Source organism: Gopherus flavomarginatus, chromosome 11 (genome assembly GCF_025201925.1).
Source record: "Gopherus flavomarginatus isolate rGopFla2 chromosome 11, rGopFla2.mat.asm, whole genome shotgun sequence".
NCBI classification, from domain to species: domain Eukaryota; kingdom Metazoa; phylum Chordata; order Testudines; family Testudinidae; genus Gopherus; species Gopherus flavomarginatus.
Genome location: NC_066627.1, coordinates 9002862 through 9018545, shown reverse-complemented (window position 1 = coordinate 9018545; position 15684 = coordinate 9002862). Strand labels below are relative to the sequence as shown.

At 47.6% G+C, this 15684-nt stretch overlaps 2 non-coding genes across 2 annotated transcripts; one reads left to right on the top strand and one right to left on the bottom strand.

Moving 5' to 3' along the window:
• The first annotated feature begins 3115 nt into the window (after nucleotides 1-3115).
• On the top strand, nucleotides 3116-3197 carry TRNAS-AGA (transfer RNA serine (anticodon AGA)). The gene has a single exon. It is a non-coding gene; the product is annotated as a tRNA-Ser (tRNA).
• A 1602-nt stretch (nucleotides 3198-4799) lies between these two features.
• Nucleotides 4800-4893, bottom strand: TRNAI-UAU (transfer RNA isoleucine (anticodon UAU)). Its single transcript has 2 exons — nucleotides 4856-4893; nucleotides 4800-4835 (listed from the first exon to the last, which is right to left on the bottom strand). It is a non-coding gene; the product is annotated as a tRNA-Ile (tRNA).
• Nucleotides 4894-15684: the final 10791 nt, after the last annotated feature.

Genomic DNA, 15684 nt, shown 5'->3' with positions numbered 1-15684 from the left:
CCTGGTGCTGGAACATCCCATGAGTGAGATTAATGGGACTCTTGAGGAGGGAAGGGAAGTCTTTTCTATTCCTGCCTAGATCCATTGGTCTCCTGTGGCCCTTTTGGCTCTCTGCTCCCCTGTTGGGGAGATGCAGAGACAAGCCTCCATCTGAGTGAGTCACCGAGAGGCTGTGTCCCATGGAGTGTGTGTGGGAGAGGGGGAAGGTTGGATTGGGCTCAAGGGGAGAAGGTTGTGTGTGACAGTGTGTGGGGGAGGGTGTGTTCCTTAGGATATAAATGATGGAAAACACAGGAGTAGTGACAGTGAAGCCCTGTGTCTCAGTGTTATGACCCTGTGTGGTGCTGCCGTTCACCTTCCCCTCCTATGGTCTCATCTTTCATTGAATCCAGCATTTTTTCACCTATCATCACCACAGAGGTGTCCCACATGCCTCAGATACAGAGTGTCCCTCTTAGAGACGTGGAGGACTGGAACTGATTTCAGCTGCTAGACAGCTCTGCTAGGTCTTTATTCATTTGCACAGGAAAATGCTGAGTGTTTAAATTCATTTCAACCATCCCTATTCAGCGAACTCCTGAACATACTGGAGATGGGTCTGGAAATCGATCTTCATTCGAAAAAGTTTTCCAAGGGAATCACTTGGGCTACGTCTTCACTACCCACCGTATTGGCGGGTAGCAATCGATTTCTCGGGGATCGATATATCGCGTCTCATCTAGACGTGATATATCGATCCCCGAACGAGCTCCTATCTATCCCGGAACTCCACCAACCCAAACGGCGGTAGCGGAGTTGACATGGGGAGCCGCGGACGTCGATCCCATGCCCTGAGGACGGTAGGTAATTCGATCTAAGATACTTCGACTTCAGCTATGTTATTCACGTAGCTAAAGTTGCGCATCTTAGATCGATTTTCCCTTGTAGTGTAGACCAGCCCTTGGATTGTAACTAGGAACCCATTATCCTGCAGGGAAACATTCACCCACTGAGCTGTTCTCTGAACAAAAATACCCTGTAGAGCCAAGAGCAGGAAAAGTTTTTAACCTGGGGGTTACTAAACTTAATCTCTCTACAAACACCACAGCTTACGAACTCCCCAAGCCCGCTCTGTGTCACCAGAGCACAACAACAACTCTCCTTGGAGCACACACAGCTCCCCAGCTCCCTGCCCGTCAGTCTCTCCAGCACTGCTCCAATCCCTTAAAGCAGGGTCTCAACCTCAATTTACCTTAGGGCCAGTGCCAGTCCTCCAATCCTCCCAGTGGGCCAATAATGTCACTCATACCACTCAGAACCCACCCCCCAAAACTCTGCCTCTCACCTGCCTAAGGCTCTGGGAGAGAGATGGAGGGAGGAGGTCTAGGGTTCAGGCCCTGGTTTGGGGCTGGGGATTGGGTGCAGGAGGGGTGCAGGCTCTACGGGGAGTTTGGGTGCAGAAGGTGTGAGAGGCTGGTCTCTGGGAGGGAGTTTGGGTGGGGGAGAGGTTCTAGGGTGCAGGCTGTGGGATGGAGTTTGGGTGCTGGGTGCAGGCTCTAGGCGAGGGTAGGGGGAATAGGAGGATGGGTGGGGGTGCAGGCTCGGGGTGGGAGATTGGGGCGGCTGGGAGGGGGTGTGTGGAGGGAGGGAGTGCAGGCTCTGGGAAGGAGTCAGGGGTGCGGCACTTACCTGGGGCTCCAAGGTAGGGCAGGCTGGGGGGCCTCTGCATGCTGCTGCCCCCAGGCATCACCCCCAAAGCATATCATTGGCTGCAGGGGGTTGGAATGGGGGTACCGCGTAGAGGCACAGCTCTGCACCACCTTGCCATGGGGAGAGGCCGACAGCCACTGGAGCGAGCAGGCAGATGCTGCACTGCTGGGGCCCCTGGAGGGGAGCCCCTGGGGGCAGCAGGTGGGGCCAAGGGAGTGACCTGCTGAAGCTCCATGGGCAAGACCTGGGAACCAGGACTGCCAGCCAGACAAACACCTTTAAGAGGAGGTGTCCCTCTCCCTGTCAAAAAATGATCTTCCTTCTTCAGTTCAGTGACAGCCTGAATTGTTCCTTATCCTGGCAGAGCCAGAGGATGGAAAGCAGCAACATCGAACCCCTGTGTAGCTTGCAGGGATGGACATAAACACTCCCTGGTATCTGAAGAGATGTTCAGCTTTGCCCTTGGTCAACTACAAGGCGAAAGGGAAAGGAGGTGGCGCCAGATATAAAGAGTGAAACATGACACATCATAGTTATGCCCATGGTGGCTGCAAAATCTTTTTATGTACTTCTTCTTATTATCAGTGTATTGTATTCTCTGGAGTCCAGGCCTTGACCAAGAAATTTGTACCTTGATAAAATAATCAACTGCCCTTGGTGAAGGCAATGGACTAAACACCCACTGGGGTGTCCCTACAGGTACAAGTACTAACAACAGTAGCTGCCTTTTAGCCATAGTTTTTAATTAGGTCAAATAATTGAAACAAACCCCGTTAAATCATTTCTCAGCCCAAGTCCTTCACCCACATTCCCTAGAGCACTGGGCCACCATGTGAACGTTTCATTTCCCTCCTCAATTTCACACAGAGACACAATTTCCTTTGTACAAATCCATGAGCAGCAAAACCTCCCTATATCTCTGGTCTGAGCCAGGGTATTTGATTCCAGTGAACTCTTCTCTCCTGCAATGGTGATGGGCAGACAGAGGGGTCGTGGCACCTGCATCCCTGCCAGGGAGATATTGGCTCGGCTCTTTCTTTCTGCTGCTGTTGTTCGTCCATGAAACATCAAGGGTGGAACGCAAGGCTAAGCTCACACACCAATCCCCTGAAACATTTCAGTGCCCCAGAGAAATCCTTCCCCCAGCTATTGGAACGATGTGCTGGAGATTTGACTAGGAAAGAGACTATCTGAATTATCAGAGTGGGGAAGGAACAACAATCTACAGCAATGTCGTTCGCACAAACACACTCTCATCCTGCTCCAGCCGGAAGGGAAATGGGCAGGAATTCTCGCTGTTCAGCCAAGGACAAACTTACACTGATGCGCAGCCATGAGTGTGCTGGGGAAGCTGGTCTGAGCAAACAATTGGAATGACAATTCAGTGAGAACAGAATCATCATGTAGTGAAACAAGTGCATGTTAAGTAGTTGTGGCTGAGTGGTTAAGGTGATAGACTAGAAATCCATTGGGGTTTCCCTGTGCAGGTTCAACTCCTGCCAACTATGCAAGCACTGTGTTGTTGTTGTTATTATTATTGCACTCTTAGTGTCTAAGCATCCACAGTGTGAACTAGAGCCAGATCTAGTTTCACTTTGTCTACACTTAAAACACTGCTGTGGCACTGCTATAGCTCTCTGGAGCAGACAGTGACTGGAGGGGTTTTCCCATCCCTGTAATAGCTACATTGACAGAACAGTTCTTCCTTTTCTTTAGCACTATCTAACCAGGGCTTAGGTCACCTTAACTCTGTGGGTTGCGGGGGAGATCACACCCTGAGAGACGTCGCTCTGCCAGTTAAGTGCCCAGTGTACACCAGCCCTTAGATTCCTCTTGGTATTTCAATGCAAGCACTGACCTGTGAGAGGAAAACATCAGCTCACAAACACAGTGACTGAATTCCCTGCATTTAATCTCGCTGCACTTTCCATAAAGTCACAAAATTCAATTCATTCTTGCTAGGACAGAGAAAAAATACGTGACACTAAGTTTTTCGCTTGGTTACATAAAATTAAGTGTTTAACTAATATAGTAAAAAATCTGTATTGATTCCTCTAACTAACACCACAGCATAAAATAGGAACAGAGACAAATCTTGTCAGTGGTGGCTAATTTCACAAATGATCTTCCCATTATTAATTTCCACACTGCCCCCATTGGAGGTCTGGGCATCTCCAGTGTCATAGCTCTGCATTCACCTTCCCCTTAGAATTGTTCTCAGACATTCGTCTTCCTCTGCAGCGTGGGGCATGGAGTCACTTGCTGGAGGATGAATCTATGAATCTATTCCCAAATTTGGAAAATTGTGCAGTTCAGAATGTGAATAGTGACCCCGTCTCCTTCCTGCACCTGCTCTACATTGTTCCCCAGCAGCTTCTCCCCCTGCAGAGTAACCGAAGCACGGCAGTGCAGCCGCCCAGGGTTCAGCAAGGGCCCCTGGCAAGGACAGTGGGTGCAGCTAACAGCCCAGTGTGCCTGGCAGTGAGGCAGTTTAAAAAAGCAGCACTCCCCCAGAAGTACAGAGACTGAATTCTCCAACTTTAACATCATGACCCCTGTAGAAAGCCACACGTGTCAGTTGTATTTTCACAGGGAGATGCAAAACTCAATTTTTAAATTGAATAAATAAAGTTGAGGAGATAGTTATTAAGTCACAAAAAAAAAGCTCATTTCCCAAACAATGCTCAAAATGTTACCAATTCCCACCCTTCCTCCATAGCAGCTCTGCGCAGTGTAACTGTTCTGCAGGCAGCTTCCCATTAAATGCTGTTGTGGGATATTCCCTGGCCTGGAAATGTATGAATGACAGAATTTGAAGCGCAAACCTGGCTCCCTGCAACAGGCGGGATTTGAGTGTTTTGTCCCTGTCACTTAATGTTTGTCAATAGTACAGATGCCACAGGCAGGACTCTTGGCTCTGTTGGAGGGATCCTGGCACAGGGGCTGGTGGGGGAGAAAGGATTGTAGATTCTGACCTGCACTCTGGAGAGGAGCTAATAAGTGAAGGGGGCATTTTTAACTTCTCAACTGCCTCAGTGTCCCCTGGGCTGGAATTGTACATTCCACAGGGCCAAATGAGGGGGTGATGCCATTTGGTTAATGAAAGCCAGTGCTCCAGGTGAGGTTTGAACTCACAACCTCAGCATAGCTCTTCGCAGCACTGCCCTATAAGTACTGTGCACTAACCAATTGTGCCACTGGAGAACCTGTTAACTGTGGTTCTCCCTAGGTTGATAAAGGTGAGGAGTGACCCCAAAACATTCTCAGTGGAGTTGAGAGCAGGTAGCGACAAGCATTGTACTTGGTGGAGTGGATTCTTCTTAAGGCTTCCAGGCACCATTTGACCCTTTTGTTCGTCTCTGTGTAATAACAGAGCTGATTAAGACTCACTGTAGAGTCTTGCTGCAGACCAACAGATCTGAAATCACTGATCACCAGGTCTAAGCATTAATCCTGCTTTGGGACAGTGTCTCTCATCCAACAAACTACCCAGTCTGTGCTAGCAGTGAGGCTCCCTCATTAACAGCTGAAATCAGGGAGAGCTGTGTGAAGTGCAGGGCCCCAGGGGTGCCTGAACAGGGTGGAACAACACCCCAGAACTTTTAAAAATGGGAGAGCTCGGCCTTGCCACTTTGTAATGACCGTAAGGGCGAGTGAGGGAGGAGGGGGCGGAGAGCAGTGAGTGGGAGGTGGGGTTTTGGGGGGAAGAGGCCGCACAGGAGCAGGGCCTTCGGGAGAAGGGGTGGTGCAGGGGCGTAGCCTCGAGTGGAAGGGGTGGAGCTACTGTTCAGGCTCTGGTGGCCACTATTTTAGGGAGCCTGTTCCGCTCCTGGTGGGACCACAAGACGTCCCAGAGCGGAGAGGGGCCAGCAGAGTGGTGACAGGGTGGAACGGGAAGTGGCCGGCAATATGGCCAGACAGTGGAGGGAGAAAGGGGCTTTCCCCCCAGGAGGTGAGAGGTGAACTCTGGGTTTTCATTGACCCAGAGCAGCAGCTGTGGATGAGGTGCAGTGAAGGGAGGGGCACATCCACAGAGCTTTTAGTGTCTGAATTTAAGAGCCGGAGGCAAAAGGCCACTGCCCAGAGGGCTGTGGGTGGGTGTTTTGCTCAAGTGTTGTGTTATGAATCCTCATTGTGGTGTTTTCCCAAGTTAATACAAGGTGAGTTTCCTCCTTTTTCTTAAAGTTTCTTTTCTACACTCAGTGCGTGTGAGTGGGGAAAATATTGCCTCTTGGAGGCACCCAGTGGCGAGGGCTAGTTTCCCCAGGTTACTGGGTGGGGGCTTAAGCAGATTGTATGTTGTATTGTTGAAGAGGAGCCCCTAGCACCCAGACAGGGAATTGTAACTTCAACCTTCAGAGTAAGAGCCAGAGGTGCTTCCAGCTGAGCTAGCCAGGCCACCTAAACATATTAACACCTTTCACCGCAAGAGCAAACACCGGGTACTTCTGTGCTTCTCAGCAGCTCGGAAAAATCCTCTTGCAGTAAATCCTCCCCTCCTCTTGCCCCACACTCAGTTGCTCTGTGGCTTTTAAGCCTTCCCTTGGAGCTGTCAGCACCAGCTGTCTCTGCTCCAGATGCCCAGAGGAGGAGAGGTGTACTGGGGTCCAGCCTGGGACTCTTCCTCCCTCCTGCCTATCCATGATTCTTAAACCTGGGCAAGAGGAAGAGGGTGGCAACTGGGCTGTCGACGTGCTCTCTTTCACGTAAATCAGTGTGACTCCTGGCCTATCCCTGCAGAAAGGTGTACTGCATCTGTGTCTGGTGCAAGCTCAGATCAGAGGAATTGGAGGCTACCTCCTGCCCTCCACTGGTTCCACTACGGAGAGACATGTCCTCTAAACCGACCTCACTACAAACCTGCACCAGGGAGTGGTCATCATAGAAGAGTTTCCTCTGACAGTTGGGAAAATGGGACCAGCGGTCCTCAGGCCGTCTGACACAATTAAAATCCACCCCCTACACCAAACACTGTGTAGTCCAGAGGAAGGGAGCCAGTTCCTTTCACACCTTAACTGGGGACCATAAACACTAATCTAGCGGTAACAAGTGCCATGGAGCACTGCAAATGTGAAGAACAAGACTCCAACCTCATCATTCTTCCCTGGCCAGGAGGGCCAGAAAGACAGGCCCTTCCTCCAATCACCCTCTGCCCATCAAGCCACCCTAAAGCTGTTACTGTGCATTTCCTCAATGCACACCATGTCCAAGTCCAGCTTCTCCAAGTCACTGAACATCCTACAATCTCCTCCTGGGCCCTCCAATCCCTGCCACGTTCCACGTGGACACTTTTACAGATGCCCCTTCCCCAGTACTGCCCTCGCTCAGCTGTGGAGATGAGCTTTTGTCCCCAATCCCTGTCCCCTCTGGCACCATCTCCTAGGGCCACCCTGCCTCACTCTCTTCCCACCATATTGGGTCAACCAATAAGTCGCATAAGAAATACAGCTCCTATCTCTGATTTTAAAAGGTCAGGTGGGCCAACTGGGGCAGAAGTCCATGCTCCATTGTCTTGTTGGGGATCTCAAAATCAGGGACTCACCTCAGGTAAAGGTGCTGCTGCGCTCCCAGAAAACAAGCCACCTCCACACAAAGAAAGATAAAAGGGCTGTTAAAGCCAGGGATTGAAACAGGGACCTTCAGATTTTCACACTAATGCTTGCCTCACTGAGCTACTTTGGTACCTGCATACTGCTTTTTTGGCCTGCTGCTTTTCTGTCTGGGATGTTTTTATCAGCCATGGCCATGGCACACAAAAAGGACGTCATTGTGAGTGGCCCATGAAGACAAGACTCACTTTTGCCTGCCATGCTCAGCTTGACTTGCTTCCTCACACCATTCCTGCCTTAGTTCCCGGGTTGACGTGGTGGCAGAAGGGGACTGGGGGCCAGTGATGTGGGGAGGAAGTTGAGCTAGACCATGAGCTAGACTAGACCTTGACAGTAAGAGTCTGGCCACCACCTGCTGCCCCACCTTGTTGTCCTGGCTTCCCCCACTGGAGGTCATTTAGGAAGGGAAGTGGGGCTTCTACCTCCCCTCCCCAATTTTCACATCACAGAGGAGCACAAACAGGAAAACAAATGGCTGCTCCATACTACTCCCATGAGAGGAACCAGACAACCTTAGCTGTGGTGAGTAAGAAGTGTCTGTTGGCTGACAGGGCCTGTCCTCGAGGAGCTGGAACAGCAGCTGACACCTCCCCCTTGGCTCCACTCTGTGGTAAATGCTCATTGCCTGGCTGTGTGGGTGAATGCTGCTCTGGGCTCTGGAGAAAGTCTGTATTGGTCTGTCAACCCCCCATCTTCTCTGAGCCAGTCTGGTAAGGTCTCGAGTGCCCCCTCCGGCCTGGCAGCTGAGAGTCTGTGCAGACATCAACCCCCCTGCCAGCCCCACAGGCAGCAGCAGCACCAGCCCCCCCAGCACCACAGGGGCACTCAATGCACTTCCTGTGGGGAAATGGCTCCTTGGCATCCAGCTGCTAGAGTGAGAGTCAGGAGAGAGCAGTGTCTGGCTCACCTTGGGGGAGAGAAGAGACCTGATGAGAGCTGATCTTCAGTCTCCCCAGCAATGCTGGTCAGTTTTATTGCCACTGTAATAGTCAGTGCTTCCCTTCAGGGCTGGCCCTAGAGGGGTGCAGGACCTGGGACAAATCCCCCCCTTTCTGCCCTTCCCCACTCCATCCCTTCCCCCAAGTCCCACCCCTTCCTGCCCTGCATCTTCCTTCTCCATTCCTCTCCCTACACCCCACTGAACAGCTGACCACTGCAGGGAGAGGTGCTGAAGGGGAAGAGCAGGAGCCAGGGCCGGTGCAACCATTTAGGAGGACTAGGTGGTTGCCTAGGGCGCCGAGATTTGGGGGCGCCAAAAAGCCCCCCCCAATTTTTTTTAAATGGTTGAGCAGCTGCTGCTGCTGGGACAGAGAGGGAGTCTGAGCTGCCGGCAGCAGTGGGCAGTCCAGGGTGTCCCCTGGGTCAGGGCGCCTCCACGGCAGCCGGCAGTCCAGGGGGTCCCCTGGGTCAGGGCGCTGCCGTGGCAGCCCGCAGTCCAGGATGACCCCTGCGTCAGGGCGCCGCTGTGGCAGCTGGCAGTCCAGGGTGTCCCCCTGGGTTAGGGCGCCGCCGTGGCAGCCGGCAGCCCAGAGTGTCCGGAGGGGGCGGCAGGCAGCTCCCATGGAGCTGCCGCAGTCGTGCCTGCGGACAGTCGGCTGCTCGCGCGGCTCCGGTGTACCTCCCGCAGACACCACTGTGACAGCTCCACTGGAGCCGTGGAGCACTGGACCCTCCGCAGGCACCACTGCGGCAGCTCCACCAGAGCCGCTGGACCAGCGCATGGGGTGGCGAAATTGCTATCCGCCTAGGGCACTCAAAACCCTAGCACCGGTCCTGGAAGGAGCTTGTCCACAAGGCCCGAAGCAGGGTCAGAGCTGGCTGCCAGTGGGTGCTGAGCAACTTTTTTTTTCCCCTGTTGGTTCTGCAGCCTCATAGCACCCATGCATTCACTAACTCGGCTCCTTTCATGCTCTAAAGAGAGGAGCGGAACCAGGGCTATGGCTGATCTATAGGGCACCAGGTGAGTGGCAGAGACTGAGCGTTTGCCTGACACCTCAGGGACACAGTGTGAGGTGGTGTCCCAGGCATCTCTATGAAAGGAGCAGAACAGGATTTACTTGCGGTGGGGAGAGAATTGAGAGCATCAGTTTGTATAAAGGTATTGCTTGGGTGAGAGGTTGTGAGCAGGATTCAAACCTACAGAGGGGAATATTATTGGATTTATCAATTCTAACACCTTAACCACTCAGCTGTGAGTATAATAAGGCTTCAATACTAAAGAATAAATAATCACGATGAAGTGGTCAATAATCACAATGCCCAGGCTTGAAGATTTCCCACAGCAAACCTGGCTCCCAAAGCACTGGGGGAGGATTTTGGGTTTGTTCTCTTTGCTTAGCCATGTGCAGTTGCACAGAGAGCACGTTTAAAAGTCTCCCCTCCCACAGAGCAGGAATGGGAAATGATTCTCAACTTGAAGCCTGATGTGAATGTGAATGTCTGGACCAAGGGGACAGGGACTGGTCTTTGCTAGAGAAACCACTGTCAAGTTTTAGCAAATTAGAACAAGTCAGCAAATAAGAACAACCTCAGGTATCAAGTATCAGAGGGGTAGCCATGTTAGTCTGGATCTGTAAAATCAGCAAAGAGTCTTGTGGCACCTTATAGACTAACAAACGTTTTGGAGCATGAGCTTTTGTGGGTGAATACCCACTTCGTTAGATGCATTCACCCACGAAAGCTCATGCTCCAAAATGTCCCTCAGGTATCAGTAACTGTTACAGGTTGCAAATTCTTACATGTAGCAGTTTCTGGCACTACACCTGTGCAGCTCTGCTCCCTGACTCTTTGTGGGATCCTGCTCTCTCCTTAGCTCCACCCCACTCTGGCCCAGACAGTTGCAGATCACACAGAAGATGGGACTCCCTGATTTGATTGTGTGAAAGTAGAATGAATTATATTGTGAAAATAGGAAGGATTAAAGAAATGCTGTCTGTACCTTTAAGCAAAACTGTTGGAATGCTGCAATCAAGGTGCCAATGATACAGACAGTAACATAGAACAATTGCACCTGTCATAAACAGATAAGTAAGAGTTAATGGAACAAAACTGCTTCATATCTCTTTTGCCTGGAAAGGGTTAACAAGATCAGTGAGCCTGGCTGTCACCTGACCTGAGGACCAATCAGAGGACAGGATACTTTCAAATCTTGAGGGAGGGAAGTTTTTGTGCTGTGCTGTTAGTTTTAGTGGTTGTTCACTCTGGGGGCTCAGAGGGACCAGACGTGCAATCAGGTTTCTCTCCAATCTCCCTGATACAGGTTCTTATAGATTCCAAATAGTGAGTACTAGGTAGATAAAGCGAGTTAGGCTTATGTTTGTTTTCTTTATTTACAAATGTGTATTTGGCTGAAAGGAGTTTAAATTGGTATTTTGCTGAAAAGATTTTAATTTGTACTTGTATACTTAGGCTGGGAGGGTGTTCCCAGTGTCTATAGCTAAAAAACCCTGTACCTATTCCATTTTAAATTTACAAAGATTATTTTTCCTGTTTTTTCTTTCTTTAATTAAAAGCTTTTCTTGTTTAAGAACCTGATTGTTTTTTTATTCTGGTGAGATCCCAGGGGACTGGGTCTGGATTCACCAGGGAATTGGTGGGGAGAAAGGAGGGAAGGGGGAGAGAGAGGCTGATTTCTCTCTGTGCCAGGATTACTTTCTCTCAGGAAGAATCTTGGAGGGGGGAAGGTGCATTTTCCTCTCTGTTTCAGGATTCAAGGGCTTTGAATCACAATGGTCTTCCAGGGTAACCCAGGGAGGGGAAACCTGGGAGAGGCAACAGTGAAGGAAAGGGTTTACTTTCCATGTGTTAAGATCCAGAGGGTCTGGGTCTTGGCGGTCCCCGAGCCAGGTTTTGGGGGGACCAGAGTGTACCAGGCACTGGAATTCCTGGTTGGTGGCAGCGCTACAGGTTCTAAGCTGGTAATTAAGCTTAGAGGAATTCATGCTGGTACCCCATCTTTTTGGGACCCTAAGGTTCAGAGTGGGGATTATACCATGACAGCACCGTTTAAGGGCAATTGGTGAAGTATTAGCCTTAGATCGATAAGAGTTAGTAAGGAAGTAAGATATGCATGATGTGCCCCAGGTGAATTTTACTGTTTTGCTTTCTTTGTCCCTTTGTCTAATTCCCGCTCTTTTATCTGTATAAATAAGACTATTTGGGTCTTGCATGGCCACTCACATTATCTGGGTGTTATTGGTGGAGCGCTGCGCTAATAACACAGAGTGGTCTGACAAATTGTGAGTCCTGCTTCTAATTTTCACAATTTGGAGGTTCCACCGAGATGACAACCATCTTCACTGGGGCTGTGTGATTCCTGACCGTTTTTGTAGGATGACCGTGGCAGCCGGCACCTGGGTATTTGGCCCGAGCGATCCTCCACTAGAGCGGAAAGGCGCACAGCCACAGTAAGGTCTATGCCATCAAACCTGTTGGTTCCCACTCTGTTCTGGTAGGGATCCCGGGATCTGACATCAGGAATCTGGTCAGGTAATTATTTTTGTGTTTTGTCCGGACTGAGGACTGTCCTGTCTCTATGTCTATCCGTCCTCTTGTGGAGTGTTTGAGTCTGGGTGCCGTCTCTGTCTGGGTATAGACCGACCAACGGGTTCCTGTCTCCGCGGTCTGAGTGAGTGGAATCTGCACAATCGCAGCTCCACCGCACTTTGGGGAAAACCACTGGTGTGAAAGCAAGGGCAATTGAGGCAATAGCCTGTGGGCTCCTTTTGTGTGTTGCACTGGGCATCGCTCTGAGGAACCCGAATTTCCTTCTTGTGTGATTGGTGTGTGAAGTTCTTCTGTATTGGTAACCAGATGTCTAAGTCGGGACAGTTCCCTAAATGAACGCCAGCTCATTTTATGTATTTAGGATCGGTCCGGACTCCTGTAAAAAGGGTCCAGACTCCCGTAAATTTCTGGAAAAATGGTCTAGGCTAACTCAGGGAGATCCCAAAACTCAGTGGCCACTATTAAAATCTTGGAACAAAGACTGAGTGGACATCTTAAAGGACAAACTCGGCCAACCTAAAACTAAATTGGCTAAAGGAGAGGTTAATTGTTTCATGCAGTGGTGGCAAGAGGCAAATCATAGGTGGACAAACTCAGAATTTGCCTCTCTCAAATATTCAAATAATACGTTAAAAGCTTTATTAAAAGCCTCCTCTCCCACCACCAGACTGAGCCCTCCCCTTTACCCCGTTCTCCAAACCCCAGATTGATCCAACCCCCTTCATACTCCCATCTCATTGTAAAAATGACAAAAAGCCCCTTGTTCTGTTCCCCTTTGTTGTCTGCCTCAAAAAATGATTCTTTAGTGTTCCACTACCAATTCAGCAAGGAGGGGGGGCTCCTCCACTAGCTCCTACCCTTCCTGGCCCCTTTCCTTGAACATTTCTTTCAAAATTGTGAAATGACCACAGTATCACTCACAAACGGTTCATTGGAAAAAAAGCAGGATCGGGCCCAGACAAGCAGGCAAGCAACAGATAAAGAAACAGGTTGAAAGCCCTAAGGGAATTGTGTCAGGAGTAAGAAAAGCAGCAAGTGCAGGCATGAACCCCTGGAACAATACTTAAAATGGTGAAATCTGAGGTGATAAAGGAGTCATTTTGGGACATAAACAAGTGATTTAAGAAAGGAGTGAAAAGTTAACTCTACAGAGGCTGAAGAGAATTAAGCAGTTAAACTTTGTGGAAAATGTTAAAAAGGACCATGTTAAAGAGAGAGAATTATTGGTTTCTTTGCAGCCATTCTGAAGGGAAAATGGGCTCTTTTTCCAGAAGAATGCCTGTAAATAATCCATATATATATATACAGCTATGTAAAAACAAAGCAGTGTAAAGAAATGTTAATGAAAAGAAAATGTGTATGTATCTATTTGTCTGTAAAAATATGCAGCGTTCTAGGAATCTAGACCAACACATCTGCTTTGTAAAACTCCAGTTTTCTAGGTGTGAGATAAATTGATTTTGTTTTTGTTTTTAATGCCACTAAAAATTCATTTGACTCTTTAATTCAAATTTGCAAAACTGACAGACCTTTTTGCAAGACCCAGGTAATTAGTGCTGTTTGGCTTTGGGATTTAGCATTTAACCCTTAAGGGGTAACTTGATTCTTTACAAAAATTAAAATGTTTTTTAAATAAAGACCAAGTCATGGCTGCAATAGGGCAGTCAAAATCAGGAGAATAGGGAGAGATTCTGAAGTCTATTTGTTTGGTTGTTTTTTTTTTTTTGAAAGAATAGCAGATAAAAGCTGTAATGAAAGAATAAGAAATTAACAGTGACCCTTTGAAGCAACAGCAGAGATGAGGTGCACAAAACAAAAAGAAGCAATATTAAAAACACTGAGCCTTAAAATAGCTCTGTTTAATCAGACTGTCATTTTTATAAGGGTACATGAAAACTCTATCAGAACAAAAGAAACAGTTACACCTTATGTAAAAATTAATATGGCTAATGTTTTTAAAAAGTTATAGTATAGAAGGAATGTGCATTTTCCCTAGGCCATGTGCAGTGTATATTGTAGAAAGGGGTAAAAAAAATGCAAATGAAATGTGCTGCTGAATTAAAATCCTATTAGGGCTCCAAAAAGAGCCGCAATAGGCTGTGTTTTCTTTTTCAGATCCCTGTGTGTTAAGACAGAGTCTCTGAGCTCTGCTGAGGCTTTGAATCCAAAAGCCAAGCCTGTGTTGATGCAAATTACCTAACTGATAAAGAAAGGTGAGAACTGCCAGCACAAAAGAAGCTGCAAATAAAGAACATACCTGGTCAGCAAACAAATTGCCTACATAAAAGGCATGGTATAACAAGATACCATTAATAGATTTGATGCTAATGTTATTGTTAATATTATACATTAAAATAAATTTAGTGTTAGTAAGTACCCCGTAACAGCTTATAGTGTGTATGATTTTTGGAAAAATCCTTTAAAGTAATATGGTAATGATGCTTCTCAGCTGTTACCTGTGAATAAACTTAAAGCTTAACATAGCAGGAAAAACATTACAAACTTGATCTGCTATATAAAAGGAAAAACTTGAGGTACACCACCTCATGAATTTAATAACCAAACGGTGGAATAATTTCTGCATAACCCTTAAAAAGTAGAACCCATTAAAACCTGGCCTGCTTATAGAACAAAAAACACAAGAAAATATAGGGGTATTTCCTCTGTTTTGCCTGCAGTCAGCAAGGATATTTGTAAAAGAAAGGAATCTTAAGTAATAATCAATGCCACCCCAAAAGGGGTGGAAAAATGTTATTTTTGTCTTTCAGATAATCCAAAGTACTGTATAATGGGCTATGTGTATGTGTTAATTCTTGGGGGAAAGTGTTTAGAAAGTGTTAGCAACCCACAAGAAGACAAATTTAAATGTAATGTAAGTACTATGTTTACCAATAATCACCTTTATTATTTGCCACAACAACAACAAAAGAGTCTCAGCTTACTGTAAGCACTGATTTAGCTCAGCTCTCTATCAATCTTGGCATTGAATGGCAAACAGTTACCAATCATCTGTTAAAAGGTAAAAAGGTAACATAGTTCCTAGAAAAAAAAATGTGGAAAATTGGACCATTCATATTATACACACAAATGGGGACATGTTAAGAATTGCCACTGCAGAAAAACATAACAGCCTACCAGGGCCGTCCTTAGGATTTATGGTGCCCTAGGCAGGATTATTAAACTGGTGCCCCTGTGCCTGTGTTGCTCTTAGCAACACAAACATAAGCTTACAGTATTGGAAAACTTGCCACAGGCATGTTACTAAAACCAGTTGAACTTAATTAAGCACACTGTAATACTGATGAACTAACACTAAAAAGTCGCACTATAGAAAAAATTCTGATTTGACAGAATGATGCAAATAATATATTTTTTTAAATTTGTCAACATTTTATTGGAAATTTATATGAAGAGGTAATGAAACAAGGTTTAGTTTTTAATTAAAAGTAGTCTTTCTGGCTTTTTTGGCTGCAAAATCAGTAATAATGTCATCGTATGACAAAGACAAAGTGATGTCTTGTTCGATTGTAAGAATAGCAAGACCAGTCAAGGTTCCTGACTCATTGTAGAGTGCAGATAGTTTTTAATGAGCTTTAGTTTTGAGAAACTCTATTCTCCTGATGCTACTGTTACAGGAATAGTCAGTAGAATTTGAGTGGCAAGTTTGCTGGTATGAATAAACTGTACAATGTCCATCACTGATTTTGCATGTGGCAACAACTCAGTTCTTCGTACAGTTCAAGTCCATTTAAATCAAAATGATCACCATGCTTCAGGAGGCTCTGTAGGTCAGGGATCCACAATGTGGTGCCCGCGGGTGCCATGGCGCCCACAGGGGCTTCTCAGTGCACCCACATACTGGCCGGAGGACGAGCATTTG